At 44.1% G+C, this 14,474-nt stretch overlaps 1 protein-coding gene across 3 annotated transcripts in view; it reads left to right on the top strand.

Moving 5' to 3' along the window:
- The first annotated feature begins 357 nt into the window (after nucleotides 1-357).
- LOC126917106 (discoidin domain-containing receptor 2-like) overlaps nucleotides 358-14,474 on the top strand; it is a 134,653-nt gene continuing 120,536 nt past the window's right edge. For 2 of the 3 annotated variants that reach the window (XM_050723587.1, XM_050723576.1), the window contains exon 1: nucleotides 358-921. The gene's annotated coding sequence lies outside the window, so the exon portion shown is untranslated. The remainder of the gene's footprint in view (nucleotides 922-14,474) is intronic. The other variant, XM_050723566.1, reaches the window with a different exon arrangement.

The following is a 14,474-nucleotide window of genomic DNA, read 5'->3' as shown; positions in this document are numbered from 1 at the left end:
AAAAGATCAATAAAATCCCTAGTCTACGGGCGACCGCATTCATCGGCCACCCCATTTCTACAACATATTTTGCAACCTCACCCCCAAGCCGGCCTTGCCTCTGGCCCCCACCACGCTCACGCGCCACGGACCTCCCTCTTTAGCTGCCCCACGTGCTCGTTTCACCCCCACCGGATTGCCTTGGTGTTCGTCAAGGGGAGGTGGATGCCCGTACCCGTGAACGAGTTTGCGAGACCGCCACTAGGTGGCGATAGAACGCGAGCAAGAGAGACGCGGCGAGATTGAACGCGAGCAAACCGAACGTTCCTCTAGCCGGAGCGAGAAAGCCTCTGGTAACTGGGTCCCCTTACCCCTCCGGTTCGGTCGCCCCAGCCGCTTCACTCCTTCGAGCAACTGGAGGTTCTCGTCAGCCTGTCAGTTAGTGCCGTGGCGCCGTGACGGTACGGTTGTTGCTTGGTACGTTGTTTTCGTTTGGTCGTACGGCTCGCGAAACGTGTCTGCTATTCAATGGGGACCTTGCTCTGGACCCATCGTCGCGACGGACACTGTTACGAGCAGGGAGATAGTCAGTGATTCAGTTTGGTGACTGGAAATTGGTCGCGTGTGCTTATTTACGTCGGATTGTTTCGTTTTAGTTTTCTTCTTTAGTTCTTTGACTTTGGTTTTTAGCTTTTTTTGAGGAGATGTAGGATATATTTTACGTGACTAGTTCGATAGACCTTGTAATAGTGCGTTTTTGTAATTGCAACGTGTATTGCAAGGTGCGACGAGAGAAAGCAAGTGAGGTATTCTGTATTTGAAGCAGAAGAAAAGGCGGGAAGAGAAGACCTGGCTGTGATCGATGATTTCTTACGTGCTGTTTGGTGTGTGCGCGTTCTATGCCTGATCAACGTCCGTGCAGTACGCGGTATTGTAGATAAGGTGAGCTATTTGTTATGTCCTACTTTAACGTTTGGTTCGCGACGCGCGCGGCTATCGGATTGACGTTACGCGGATACGCCACGTGAACGGAGCGCCGGATCGAAGATACGACGAGCCACAGTTTTCATTGTGCGATGTGACACGAGTATATAACCGGTAAAACGTATTGATCTATAAAACGATTACGTTAAATTACCTGAAAATTTTATCCCCGTTTCACCCTTCCTATTACCGAAAGAAAAGGGAGAAAAAGAAGAAACGATATCGACGATATATCATATGAGACATTGACTTCTTTATTCTTCGATCTTCATAGGATAATTCGTGCCGTTCCTTCAAATCCTATAACACCAAAGTGTGTTCTTCCAATCGAAAGAATCTTCTTAACGCCAGTATACAAAAAGAGGAGAAGGCTCTCGAAAAAGAAAGGAAAGAGTATATAATCTCGATCATAGAGTGTATCATTGTTCGGCTGAGTTCCGCGTTCGCCAGGACGAGCCACCCTTAATCCGACTTATTGTTAGAAAGCCGACGGCCGCCGGCTGAAATCTGATTTCGTTCTTCATTCAACGTCAGTCGAGCTTGCATGGCATCGCGTCTGGGCCCGAGTCGAGTGACGTTTTTCACGGTTTTCGGCCGAACGAGCCGGGATTAATCGATGTTATCCTGGCTCGAGTCCCCGAAGTTCTCCAATGAGGAAACTCTCGAGGGCAAGTTGAAAAGAGATAGAGGCTGTGAAAGATGATAGAGACGAGACGAAATAAGGTGGATTAGCGAGAAGAGACCCTCGAAGGGGTCGACTGGATCGGTTGGCACGCAAAAGGGAACGGGACAAATGAAATTTTCGTCGTGGCAAATTGTCCGAGAGCGACGCCGCAGAAATCAGCTCGACGATTAACACGGAGGGATCTCTTAAGACTTGCTAATTTCCTGCCCGGAGCTCGAGGGGGCAAAAAGGTAATATCGAAAAGGAGCGACCATCCATTAGCGAGCTGATCTATTTGCTGGTACCTCTGTAAATCTCCCGGATCGAGACGTGCCTTGCCTCTCGAACGATGCTTTCTTTCCACGATTTCTCGGGATACTTCTCACGTCCCGGCCTCGGAGTTGGCAAAATGACGCAACAGGCAATGATAGACGAAAGAGAAAGGGTCACGAGCCAGAGAATTGGAGATGGTCCAAAGGAACCGAATTCGCGATCCGATTGAACGATCGCTCGTTGAGTATTCCTTCGACGAACGCGTGAATGTAGCGTAGAACGATCCGACAGAATGGATCTAATCGAATCGAATGTACCTCGTTTCTTCGCTGAAATTCGAATTTAAGGCATACAGAGAAATCTGGGAAAATCGCGGATGTGTCAGAAGATGAAATATGTAGTACCAGCGTCAGGTTATTGAAATTGATAGATTTCAGGATCTCATCTTTCGTGGCCGTCGCGAGAAGGAAGACACGAATCCAAAGATCGTAAAGATTTACGATGAGAAACCATGAATCGTTCGTTCTCGTGACAGGGCACGAGCGTCTGAGAGCCGGTCACATCCGATTTCAGTTGGATTTAAGCGTAGGAAAGTAGGTTTTGAATATTGATGAACTCGGTATGAATATATTCATAAGACTAACAGTTTATTTCTGCAGTCGAGTCGATTCGCTTTCCATTGATCAATCGACATTGATTCGTGGAAGCCCTCTCTCCATTGGCAAATTCGAACCAATGTTTAATATTCCCAGGTACCTGCTGCAGGTGTCCCCATGCCACGATGAAATTCCTATAGCCAATCGATTGTTCCTCGTAAATTCTGCCATTATACTCTTCCGATTCGACAATATCTGATTTAACCTTTTGTCATTTTTGACATCATACGTGTTCAGTCCCTCCCTTCGTGTTGTGATACCTTCATCGTGAAAGGATGATATTACAAGCTTCGTTCGTACGAAGAATTCTTGTTTAACAACCGACCAATCGAAAGACAAGCGAACAAAGATTTCGCGCGTCGAAATTTATCATACTTATCGAACTTCTGCTGAAAACTTCGATAAAATTTTTACAAGCGTATACTCGTTTCAGTTAAATCGTGTTTGAGTTGCAAGTTCCAAGCAAAAGCACGCGAGGAAAGTAAGGAGCGCAACCCTTCATCGAAGAGTAGCCAATGAATTTGCTTACAGTCGAATCGCCGAGATTCCAGACGGCTAGCGTGGGTGGCGTCGTCGAAATAATCGAAATGCTAATTATTCATTTGCATAATTAACGCGTACGCGATAAAGCGACCTGCGGCGCACCGTGAGTGGTCCCACATGCCATCGAAGATTAACGGTAGCCCTGGACCCCCCTGTTAATGTTCATTTTGAATATTAACTTCTTGGAAATGATCGTTGACTCGTAGCCGGCGAATTTACTGTGGCTCGATGAAATTCGCGTTCGACCGCGCGTATCCGACGCTCATGAATTTTCAACGATTTCGAAAGTTGCCCGACGTTTAACAATCGCGAATCGACTCGCAAAGCCACCGACATTTCGTCAACGTTGTTGAACAACGTTCGTTTATTTTTTAAATCGATCCGATGATTTAAAACGTGGAATATTTCTGAAACGTCTTTTTTCTCCTCTGACGTCGCGGCAGAAAGAGCGCGATTTAACTCTTTGTGCCAGCCACTCCTTTGTCTTCGGCTCCAATTAAGATTCTAGAAAGCTTCGCGTGGCAGAGGTCGTTTAAATTCCCATTTTTCCACCACCCTTTAAGGGCGGCGTAGATCCCCGGAATCGATTGAAGAGAACCGAGCCGTCACTTTCCTCGGAGAGCGTAAATTGACCCGGTCGTTTACGGTCAATTTCCGAAAAATCTCGCGTTCCTTCGCTACCGGCTAGAACCACCCTCGAGACGTCTGGACGCCATAACTTCTTTCGGCTACATTTCCTTCCTCGACGCTCGAAATGACAAGCGGGCCAACAATTGGCCGCGTAAATCTTCCGCGTCTTACAGGAAGGCTGGGGTGTATGTTTGCGAGTCCTCTGTGTGTTCGATTTCTTACAACGCTTGGCAGATATACGCGTGTCATCCGGTCGATTTATTCGGACTTTTAGTTGCTACTCGGTTCATTCGACGTTCGTAATAAGCACCCTGTACGTTTATTTTACGATGATTACATTTAGTTTTTCGTTAATTAGTTTCGTTTATGAATCGTTAAATTAATTGAATCTTTAATATTGATTTTTATGAATGATGTGCTGGTACATCAAGTACCACTACTGATCTTTATAAAGATCATTATGATTTTGTAACATTGTTGAACACATAAAGTCACCTATTAGTAATTGTATTTAATATGACGATTAGAACCGATCAAAGATATTCGATCTCTGTTGAAACGCATATATCTTGAATTACACTCTATCGATCATGTGTTTGAGATTCCTTACACTGTTCGATATAACTCTTTCAAACAATAACAACAATTTGTACGATAGGAGACAATACATCCAAAGAAATAGATCTTAAATATTTGTTTAACATATTAAAAATTACAATCAGTATCTCTTTACATACTTCATACGTACTTTTGTGTACTTCCTATACAGTTTTGCACATTCGATTTCCTCATAGATGCATAAAAATCGCAATTTAACGATAAGTAAAGACGCAATAAATTCATACATCAACTATGGTCTTCCCTGCTTGAGACTTTCTCTTCGTTCACTTTACCAGTGAAAGAAACAAACCCTTCCTCTCGACGACCTAACAGGGGCTAACAGCACGTACACTTTCGAAAAATTGTGCAACTTCTGACACAGGGGCGCGAAGTTGTCAAGGGACGAGAAGAGTAGCTTCTCGACGGGGTGTCGGTATCTCGCACGCATCACTAGCTACGCTAGGCGTAAATCGTTCACGGTCAATTTCCGAAAAAATCTACGGTCCAGTGACGCGTGGTCGAATCTCTCGGCTCCTTTCCCGGCCGCTTTTCGACGTTGAAACACGAAAACGAAGCAGCGGGCGGCCCGTGGCCACGATGATGGTCCCGCGTCAACGAGAATATATCAGGCAGCTGCCGCACGGACGAATTCAAAGGCAGTTGGGGGTCTGTGCACCTGATTGCCGGACATCCATCTAGCCCCGACAGAAGGTGTGTAGAAACTCCACGGGAATTCGGCCCCTGTCCGCGCGTTCATTGCGCGACGGCAGCGCGCACACACGCTCCGCGGATTATAATGGCTTTCTAATTGCATCGTGCTGCGGCGGCAGTTGATTTGCCATGGAGCGAAGAGACGCGGAAAAGCGAGCGAAAACGTGGATGGAGAACGAGGATGGAGAGGATCGGACGCGATGCGTGTCAGCACCGAACGAAATTGAAAATTGATGGGAGAGATCAGCTCGGTGGTCCGTGGTCTTAAATTGCTCGTGCGTCCAACGAAGGTTTCGCGTGCTTGTCGAGGATTTAGATACTTCGCTGTAATTTAGTAGTTAATAACTAATAGCGTAATATTATGATAAGGATCGACATTAAGATGATTTTAGATTTTAAACTTTCACGACGATCAGGTGTATTCGACGTTCTTCGGATTTCAATGATGCTTTTATCTATACGTTGCGCTTTGTCCCGACGTTTCGCAAACATTCTTCATCTTCAGAGCTTAGCTTTTCAGAGCACAGCTAAACCTGAAATCTATGATCCTGTGACAAAAGCACGATTTTAGATAATTATTGAAGAACAATGTACAGATGTAAGGATGGATATTAAAATCAAAGTGCAGAAAAATTGACACGGAAAAAGATGCTTTAATTATTTCGAGCAGTGTACATGAAAATTATTTGTATTGTAAAAAAGAAGCTGTCTCTATATTTTATTTTCGCTTCTTCTTTTATGTTTTGAAAAAGTAGCATTGAAAATGTAGCCTTTGAAAAGTTGTTACGTACCTACACCTCTCATTGCAAAGAATACTTTGTTGCAAAATTTCAATGAAGTTTAAGACGAAGAACCGCAGCTTTATTTATCAATGTACACAAAAATCAATCTCTAAGTGAAACGAGTGAGACGTCCGGTTTTTTATTCCCCTCGTTAGAGTTTTCTGAATGAGACTCGATTATGACCCTCAGTCCGACATCAAGAGATCGCGAACGAGACCCGGGGGCATAACTCTCGCTTAATAAAGTAAGAATGCCAGGACCGAGGGGTTGACCGCAAATGCGGTTTACTCGTCGAATATCGCGGGGAAAAGGGTTGCCAGTCGCGAGCGTGACAATTAGCGGTGATTTCTGCTAGCCGATCGTTTGTCAAGGCCAGTATCCGGCGACCTACACGCTTGATCAGAGTCCTGGGTGTACAGCAACGATTCCTTCTACAGCTATAAGCAATCGATTCTTTGATCCAGCTGAGTCGATCGTAAATCCGAATAGCTTAGCTTAGACCTAACAACTCCCAAAAGATGATGTGATAAGATAAGAACGGAGAAGAAGGAAGACAGTGTTCTATGGTGTATACTTGATCCGTCTAAAAAATAATGCGACCCTATTTATTAAAATATTTTTAGATTACATTCTGAAGAAAAAAATGATCGTTTTAAAAGAGTTAAGCGAATGAGAAGTTATTTATTATTTCCTGAATTTTCCAGGTTAGCAGTTTTCATTTTAAAAGGCTTGTTCTTCAGTAGTATAAGATTGAGGATCTCTCTTTGTCACGTACGAGGATAATTCCTTTGTAGCTAAAGATTCGACAGTAGATCATTTTTATCGAAAAAGAATATAAAATCAAGATGAAGTATTAATTAAATCGATTAAGAAATATAATATGTAAGCGAAATACGTAAATATAAAAAGATTCACAAACCAAGTATCGATATTAGATATAAAGTAATCCTATTACTTTCGAAACAAACCACGTACAAAGGTACACGAAGCAAAGAGAGTTCAAATAGTTCACCGTGCACCGTCATCTTCAATTTTAAATGATAGTACAGTTGATCCCTTTCTTCCTGACCTCCAGCAGCCTACCTTCCGTTGTTGCGTTCCTTGAAGAAAAGCGTGTTGCAAGAAGAAGGACCAACGGTACGGGATAAAATATGCAAGATATAATGCTGCCTCCTGTGGGATACACCTGACGTTGGAGAGAGGGAGAGAGAGAGAGAGAGAGAAAGTGGAGTCGAGGTTGTACCGAATATATCCACCCATGGGGATAAGCGAACCGGCCAATAATTCATTCTAAATACTTGTATGCTAATAACGATGCCGCGTTGTAACGAAAATTTACTATTCCCAGGCGTTCTCCGAAGCCGCTCGTCCTCGCGCTGTCTCCGCCCGTTCCTTTCCCTTTCCCTTTCGTTCTTTTCTCCTCCTTGTCCCACGACGTTCGCCAACCCTGCACAAGCGTTACGAATATCCCCCACCGCCTCAGCTGGAATAACCAGCGTATTAGCTTTACATTATATCCGTCGGTGAAATTTATGCAACGAACCCCGGTAATCCCGCGGAACCATAAAGTCCGCTATCTAGATCGTTTATCCGCGACACCCTGCCACCCCATCTCCTTTCATCTTTCAATTCTCTCTCGGTTCGATTCCCTTCTATCGCGTTTTCTCCTTCTTCTTCTTCTTCTTCTTCTTCTTCTTCTTCTTCTTCTTCTTCTATCGTTTGTAAAAGCGAGAAATGAAAGAAGGGAAATTGAAATCCATCTCAACTCGAATGACCCGCGAGAAACGAACGACTGAGACGCGACGTCGAAGCAGCGAATATGTGGCAAGATGCATGAGACGGGAATGTATATCGCGTTCTATCAGCCAGAATTCGATTATTGGCGAAATAGACGGGGCCAAGAGTTAAGGCTGGATCTTGGCACGGTGCTTCGACGCTGACCCGAATCTCACTGAAGGTGAACCGACCAGGAAAATTGACCTTGATCGGTGATGAATGCAGAGGATATGGCTGTGCTTATTCCTGCGGAACATTTGGCTCGTGAATTTTAATGCGAATGAGTTTATTTAAGAGAGAATTGGTCAAAGGTTTTGGTTGTAAGTAGAAGAGGCAATGAATATTAAGAAATAGTAAAACTTTTTATAACTTTGATTTGCCCGTGTAGACGATAGTAAAAATTCTAATTTTTAATTTTATGCATCATGAAAATATCAAGGAACAATTTCGCCATTACGTTTCCCCACCAGAATCTCCCCCTCCGGCCTCGTTTCAACGATTTCATTGAACAAACTGGACGAACGGCTTTCACGAGCCATATATTTCCGACGGGAGTAAGAACAGGTGTTACAGGTGATTAAACGAAGAAGCAGAATGCCCCAGCTTTTTTCTTCCATTAAATTCTTTTCATTTGGCCGCTTTACATCCTTGAATCGCGTAAAAGTCAGGGTTACTTTACAGGCATGGTTCGATGTTTCCTTTGTACCAACTTTACGACAGCACTAAATCATCTCCTTTCTTCTCTCTCTCCGCGTGCAGCCCTAGGGTTCGATAGGATTATTACAAACTATTTCTGTTGCAAATTGCACTTTAATCGCGACGACCAATCGTGGACGAGAATCATCTGTCAGAAATGAAACGCTTCAGCGTTTCGAGCCCTTTTCCTTTGGCACGGAGAAGGTTCGTCGATGTCGGATATCCATTTTCCACGTTCGAGAGCATGATCGTGAGATGTTTGAGAAACGCATACGCGGACTGACGCGGCAGCATAACCGTAAATCACGCGGTACCGGGTAATTACTTGAGAACGTGCGCTTTCGTGTTTGCTAAACAGTCGGAGTCCGTCGCGCGACGGACTTGTCCCATAACGAGAAAAGTCCGGTCAATAAATTAATTAAACTGTCGTGACTCCAGAGCTGGAATAGCCAGGGAGGTTAGCCGGGGTAATGCGTTCGGTCCTGACCTCATTACCATTCGTGAAATCATAATCGTTTCGAAAATTGCGGAAAGCTTTTAGCCAAGCTGCCACTTCGAAGTTAGAGCCGCCACCCGTGCTCGAATGCGTTACGGGTTGCCCTGTAAAATTTCAAACGATCACGGAATAGCAATGTATCTGCCTGGCCGCGATTAAACCACCCCTGTTTTCAACGATCGAGGGTAGTTTCACCCATTCGTGGATTTTTATAATCCTTTCAGCAAGAACAGTCCTTTCAGGAATCCTTTTCTGAGGAAAAAGAGTAGAATTTGTTGAAATAATGTTTAATCTGTCAATCAGAAGCGTCTGTAATCGTGTAATTAAAAAATTAATGGAGATGAATCAATTTCAATTACGATGGTTTTGGTTCTTACGAATAAATAAATAATAAAGAAAAACGAAGAAATTATTATATCCAAGAAATTGGCTAGGGGGTTAAACGAAATCTTAGTCTTTAGCATATTAAAGTGGATCGATGTTCTTTACGAGAAGAAGTTCTTAAGAGATTTCCAGGTTCTTGCTATGACTGTATTAATTTCTATTATCGCGTTCTTGAAATGTCTATCGGAAATCATATGTTTTCTTCTCTATAAAATATTATTTATTACGTGTTAATGATCTCATCGTGATATGCTAAGAATTAAGTAAGAATATTTTTACCGGATTTTGAATCTCATTTCTGAAACTGCAGCATAACCTTAATAATTTCCTCTGCAAAGTTTCAAGAATCACACTGCCCTGAAGCAACAGTCTGGAGCAATAATTATTCGTATTAACCGCGCGCGAATTTTTACGAGGCTGTATCTCGCTACCACCTATGCAAGCCATACGAAATAAAGTTATCTCTGTATCATACGATCCATATTCCCCGCTTTAAACGCAGAGGCCCGCCAGCGGCTCACCGAAGGGTTCCAAAACTCGAATGATATTTCTCCGTTAGCCAGAAGTAAAACTGCGAACATATTGCCCACTTTATCAACGAATATATTGGTAGGAGAACATTAAAATTTTTCCAAGGTGTCAACAGCTGGCTGGCTCGACCGACACTTTATGTAAATCGCGACGCATCAATTAGACGTTGTGAAAGGATGGGGGAGATCGGTCGCGGTTTCACCGAAAAATCGTGGATCGCCCGGAGGAACGACTGAATGGTGAAGAGGGGGAGAAATATAAAGAGAGAGAAAACGAAGACGAGGGCGAGCATACGCGTGGCTAACAAGGCTCTTCCTTTGCGTCTCACTTTGAATGCCCCGCTAACGAGTCAGGCTGGTAAATTATTTCGTAAAAGGGGGCGTTTTACGCGGCCCGCCGCGGCATCCGAGTTATAATTTCCGGTGTGGTGACTTTATAGGGCCGGTCGTCTTCACGCAGATACAGCCTCTAAACGTTATCCATAAGCTGCAATCAATTCCCTGGTACGATCGTGCGTGAGCTTAAGCGCAAACATCGATTTCTCGTGAGGATTCGAAGATATGCGTGGTTAAGGATCCGTACAGTGAACCGTTAGGGATCCCAAGGACGTCATTAATTGCCCGTCAAACTGGTGCTGGCAAGAGAAATAATTAGTTGAGCGAAATGCTACTGGTTCTTACTGATAAGGAACATCTGAGGATGTTTACAGATTTATAGGAAATCTCAGTCTGTAAAATTATATAGAATAGACAGTCACCCACATGTTATTTCTATATCCTGTAGAAAGGATATTTCTTTTTGTTGAAGTAACTACTTCAAGAAAAACTCTACATCTTTATTTATGTATATCCGTGACCTGGAGATTGCTATTACGCAGAAATATTCTAAATAAGGAGCGGTGCATATTATTGTATCCTTGAGTATACATTATGTTTTGGGTTGCAAGGTCTAGGAGCAAAGAAACTAATAAACAGATTTCTATTTATGTTCCCTGTAGCCTCTAGCCAAAGCTATAAGCTTAACTCTTTTGGTAATGTCCTTTTGCTATAAATATATGAACGTGCTCCCTATCATTCCATTGTCTAGTAACACTAAGGGAGTAAGGATCTGAATCAGTATAAACTTATACATTATACTTATAATTATACCTTACTTATTTCAATGTACTTTTCTATTACAAATTTATCCCCTCGTTCTTCAATCAGTCAATCTCAACATTTGTAAATAAGATGCTAAAAGGATATGTGTTCTTTTTTGAAAAAAGTAGATTCGAACATTTGCTCGATTTTTTCCACCGATTACTAAAAAATCGGGTTCCTACGTATTTTGCATTCTAATGACATACTCGTCTTGTTAACTAGCAAAGCTTTGTTCTTTTAAAATTGAACGATCTCGCCTCTGCATAAATTAACAGGCATAGTAACTTCGTTAAGATTGTATAACATTCTCGTATTTTAAAGAAGTAACTTTTTTAACAAGAAAAGGTAGATTCGAACTAAGTCATTTTCAAAGCCGGTTCTTTGGGAATTATGTTCTATTGGAGATTTTAAATAACTTGGCTTTTTAACGTCGAAATCTTTCGTTCTACGTTCCCTGCCTTGGCAGCAGCAGACTTTTGTTATTTTACTCAGGAACCGTAGAAGGAGGTAGAAAAACCCGGTAATCGGTATATACATCTAAAAACCTTGTGTATGCGTCCGAGATTCGTGGCAGAATCTCTCCTAACGAGATATCCTCCGAGGCACAGAGGCGCATACGTTCTTCTCCATTTTCACGTTTCCCAAGTGCCATAATTCGTCATTCTCGGGCAAGGGAAGGACAAAGGGACCAGGTCTAGCGTGAAATTAGCATGCAGGTCCGTCTGTTCGCACACCTATATACGTCGTCCTACTGTTGGATAAAATGAACGTTATCCGTATGAGGGAAGCTCTAAAAAAGGAGCGAGGAAAAAGCAGCGTGAAAAAGGAGAAGAAACGGTTGGAAAAAAAGTCGATGGGTCGCGTGGCCAACAGGCAGACGAATTTCCAAACGTCAGACCACGTAGAATCGGCCTCTGTCGTGAAGGAATTGTTACCCTTTAATGCATGCGGGCGTCCTTTGTGCCTTTTGAGGATTTCACTCTCGCCCCTGGACCCGCTCGCCTGGCCACACGATCCTCTCCCCCTTTCAGCTTTCTCTGCTTCTCTCGTCTTCTCCCTTTCGAGCACTGGCCACTGTGCGGCGGGGCTGCTCACCCCGCATACAAAAACGTGAAAGTAAAGGGACCCGGAGCCGGACATACAACGCGTGCCGTGGTGGGTCGAGAGGTGGTCGAGGGTGTGCGGTGGGAGGGAAGGGAGAAGGGCGAGTCGTGTGTGGTGTAGATGAAACGAAAAGGAAGGTATATATGACCAGAGGTAGGCCGTAGCCCGTAGAGTGGGAACGAGGTGGCAACCACCACCTTGACGGACAACACGACACGGACACAAGAAGCCTCCCTTCATTTCGTATTCCATTTCACTCTCATATTCCCTTTTACCCTACTCCACGTTCATTGTCTACTTTTCCCGTGGTTGTACGTATACACTCACGGCCTACACGTCCTGCTTTCTCTCTTCGGCTCTTTTTCACCTACGCTACTGCCAATCGTGCGAGTTTGATCGACCTACCGTAAATACGTACAACCAACTCGTTTCTTGTATCGATTCGAGTATACGTTTCCAGCGTACGTGGTCGACGAGGCCTCCCTTCGAAGAAATCCGCCAACGTCGTACTCAAAAAGGATATCTACATCGTTTCGTATGAAACAATCGCGATCCTACTTCTAGTTTCTGGAGTCGTGGCCGTTGAATAGCCGCGAGCACGCGACTGTTCGCGATGCACGGAATCAATTTCGTCTCGGTTTCCGCAGAGAATGTGCGCCACAATCGCTCGTATACCGACGACGATCGCGACGGGGACGAAGGTGGAACAATGAAGGCTGTCATGGCGCTGCGCTTTAAGAATTCAAAACAAACGGTAGACGCAGCTACGGCTGAATTATCCGGACGCGCTTCGGCCCGTCTCTTCTCCGTGGAGGAGCGCTGTTGCTGCTGCTGCTGCTGCTGCTGCCTCGAACCAGATGAATCCACTCCCCAAACAAGCGTGAAGCACTGCCGGTTTCAGCAGGACAATGAATTATTCTGTTCGGGCGAACGTTTTCATTTCGTCTCTACTGTGCTCACCAGCGAGGGAGGCGGCCAGAAGAATCGTGAAAGGGAAAGAGGAATCGAGACACCGCCAGCTACCGTTCTTCCTCTCTCGCCCTCTTCGACCCCTTTGCACGCCGCAGAGAAATTCTCTCTCCGATGCACGAAGGTTGTCGCGGTGGAATCGTTGTATCATGAGGCAGTTTTATCTCGCTCCGCAGCGACCACAAAGCCCGGTGCTCGATCCCCCTCCAGACCGTATGTCCCACATTATGCGTCATATGGAGAGAAATTTCCGGCATGACACGGTCCGGATTATACGAATCGAGGGGCGGACTTACGCCAGCTCGTACGGTGACCGGTACGCTATTTGACTGGAATGATTTTTTGATCCGGGATCTGGAGGGTTTTGAATGTATTTATTTCACGAGGTTCTGCTATTCTACAATTCGGGCAAATCGTAACGGGTTTGGGGGCATGTTGAAGATTTTAGGGGAGATATATGATATTTAGTGAAACGTCGGTCCTTTTATGCCAAAATTGCGAAATGCACTATTCAACATAGAATAATGTGTATGATAATCCTGGAGATCGTGAATTAAGCATAGAATAGAAACACTATTGTAATACCTTTGTTGTGTATTTCATATTCACAATCGTAATTTAAAAATATAACAGAAGACATTTAGATTTCTCTCTTAACGGGCAAGTAAAAATTTGTCCATTCGTGGTTTTAACGTGGTAATTTAGTCTTCTTCGAAATAGGACGTGTTGAACAAGATATTAAATAGAATCTCCCGATAAGTCGACATTCTATCTTCTAGTTGTATTTTAGGTTCACCCAAGCCTTAGATAAAGGATTCGTCAATTTTCAAACAGCGTCCAGCTTATCAATAACTCAAACAACCATCACTATGCGCGTAACCTTTGGTCATTCGATTTGAAATTTCATGAAATAGAGAACGATTACATGGAATAGCGGTGAAAAACTTAGCAAAGGCTTAGGGGTCGTATTATTCACGAGCACCGCACGTATTCGCGAATTCCAAGTTCATTCCGCAAGAGTCGAGCAGCGATGCGTGAGCTATTTCGGCGAACGCTCGCGTTAAATTTCACGGAAAAGCGACTCTGACGAGATGGAAAGTCGACGATAAAAATGCCAAAAAAGAAAAACAAAACAAAAAAGGTATGTGTATATAAATATATATACAACAGTTACATTCGATAGAACAACGGGCGAAGGGTGTACATCGAAACGAGAACGCGGACCGCATTTGTTCCGGAAAATGAAGACGTATCTTTTCGATGTTTGCAAGCGCGGTCGCATAAAAGCTGGTTCCCTTTTGTGCGGCACAATTTTATCTCGCAGCGAGATCACGTGGGCTAGATCCCCTTTCCGCGTGTGTTCTTCCTGCATTCACGCCCCTCGTTGTTACACGTCATACGGTAGGAAATTTCCGGGGCGACGCAGCCGAGCGATTAAACGAAAAATCACGACGAACGGCCGATCCCGTGAACAGGAACAGCTACTCCTAGGCGAACTTTTCATCTCTTCCTTTGCTGCCAGCTGCAAAACCGAACCGGCATTCTCATTCATCGAGC

The sequence above is a fragment of the Bombus affinis genome, chromosome 1 (assembly GCF_024516045.1).
Source record: "Bombus affinis isolate iyBomAffi1 chromosome 1, iyBomAffi1.2, whole genome shotgun sequence".
Lineage (NCBI taxonomy): Eukaryota > Metazoa > Arthropoda > Insecta > Hymenoptera > Apidae > Bombus > Bombus affinis.
The sequence above is the reverse complement of the archived record's forward strand: the minus strand, read 5'-3'. Positions and strand labels throughout refer to the sequence as shown.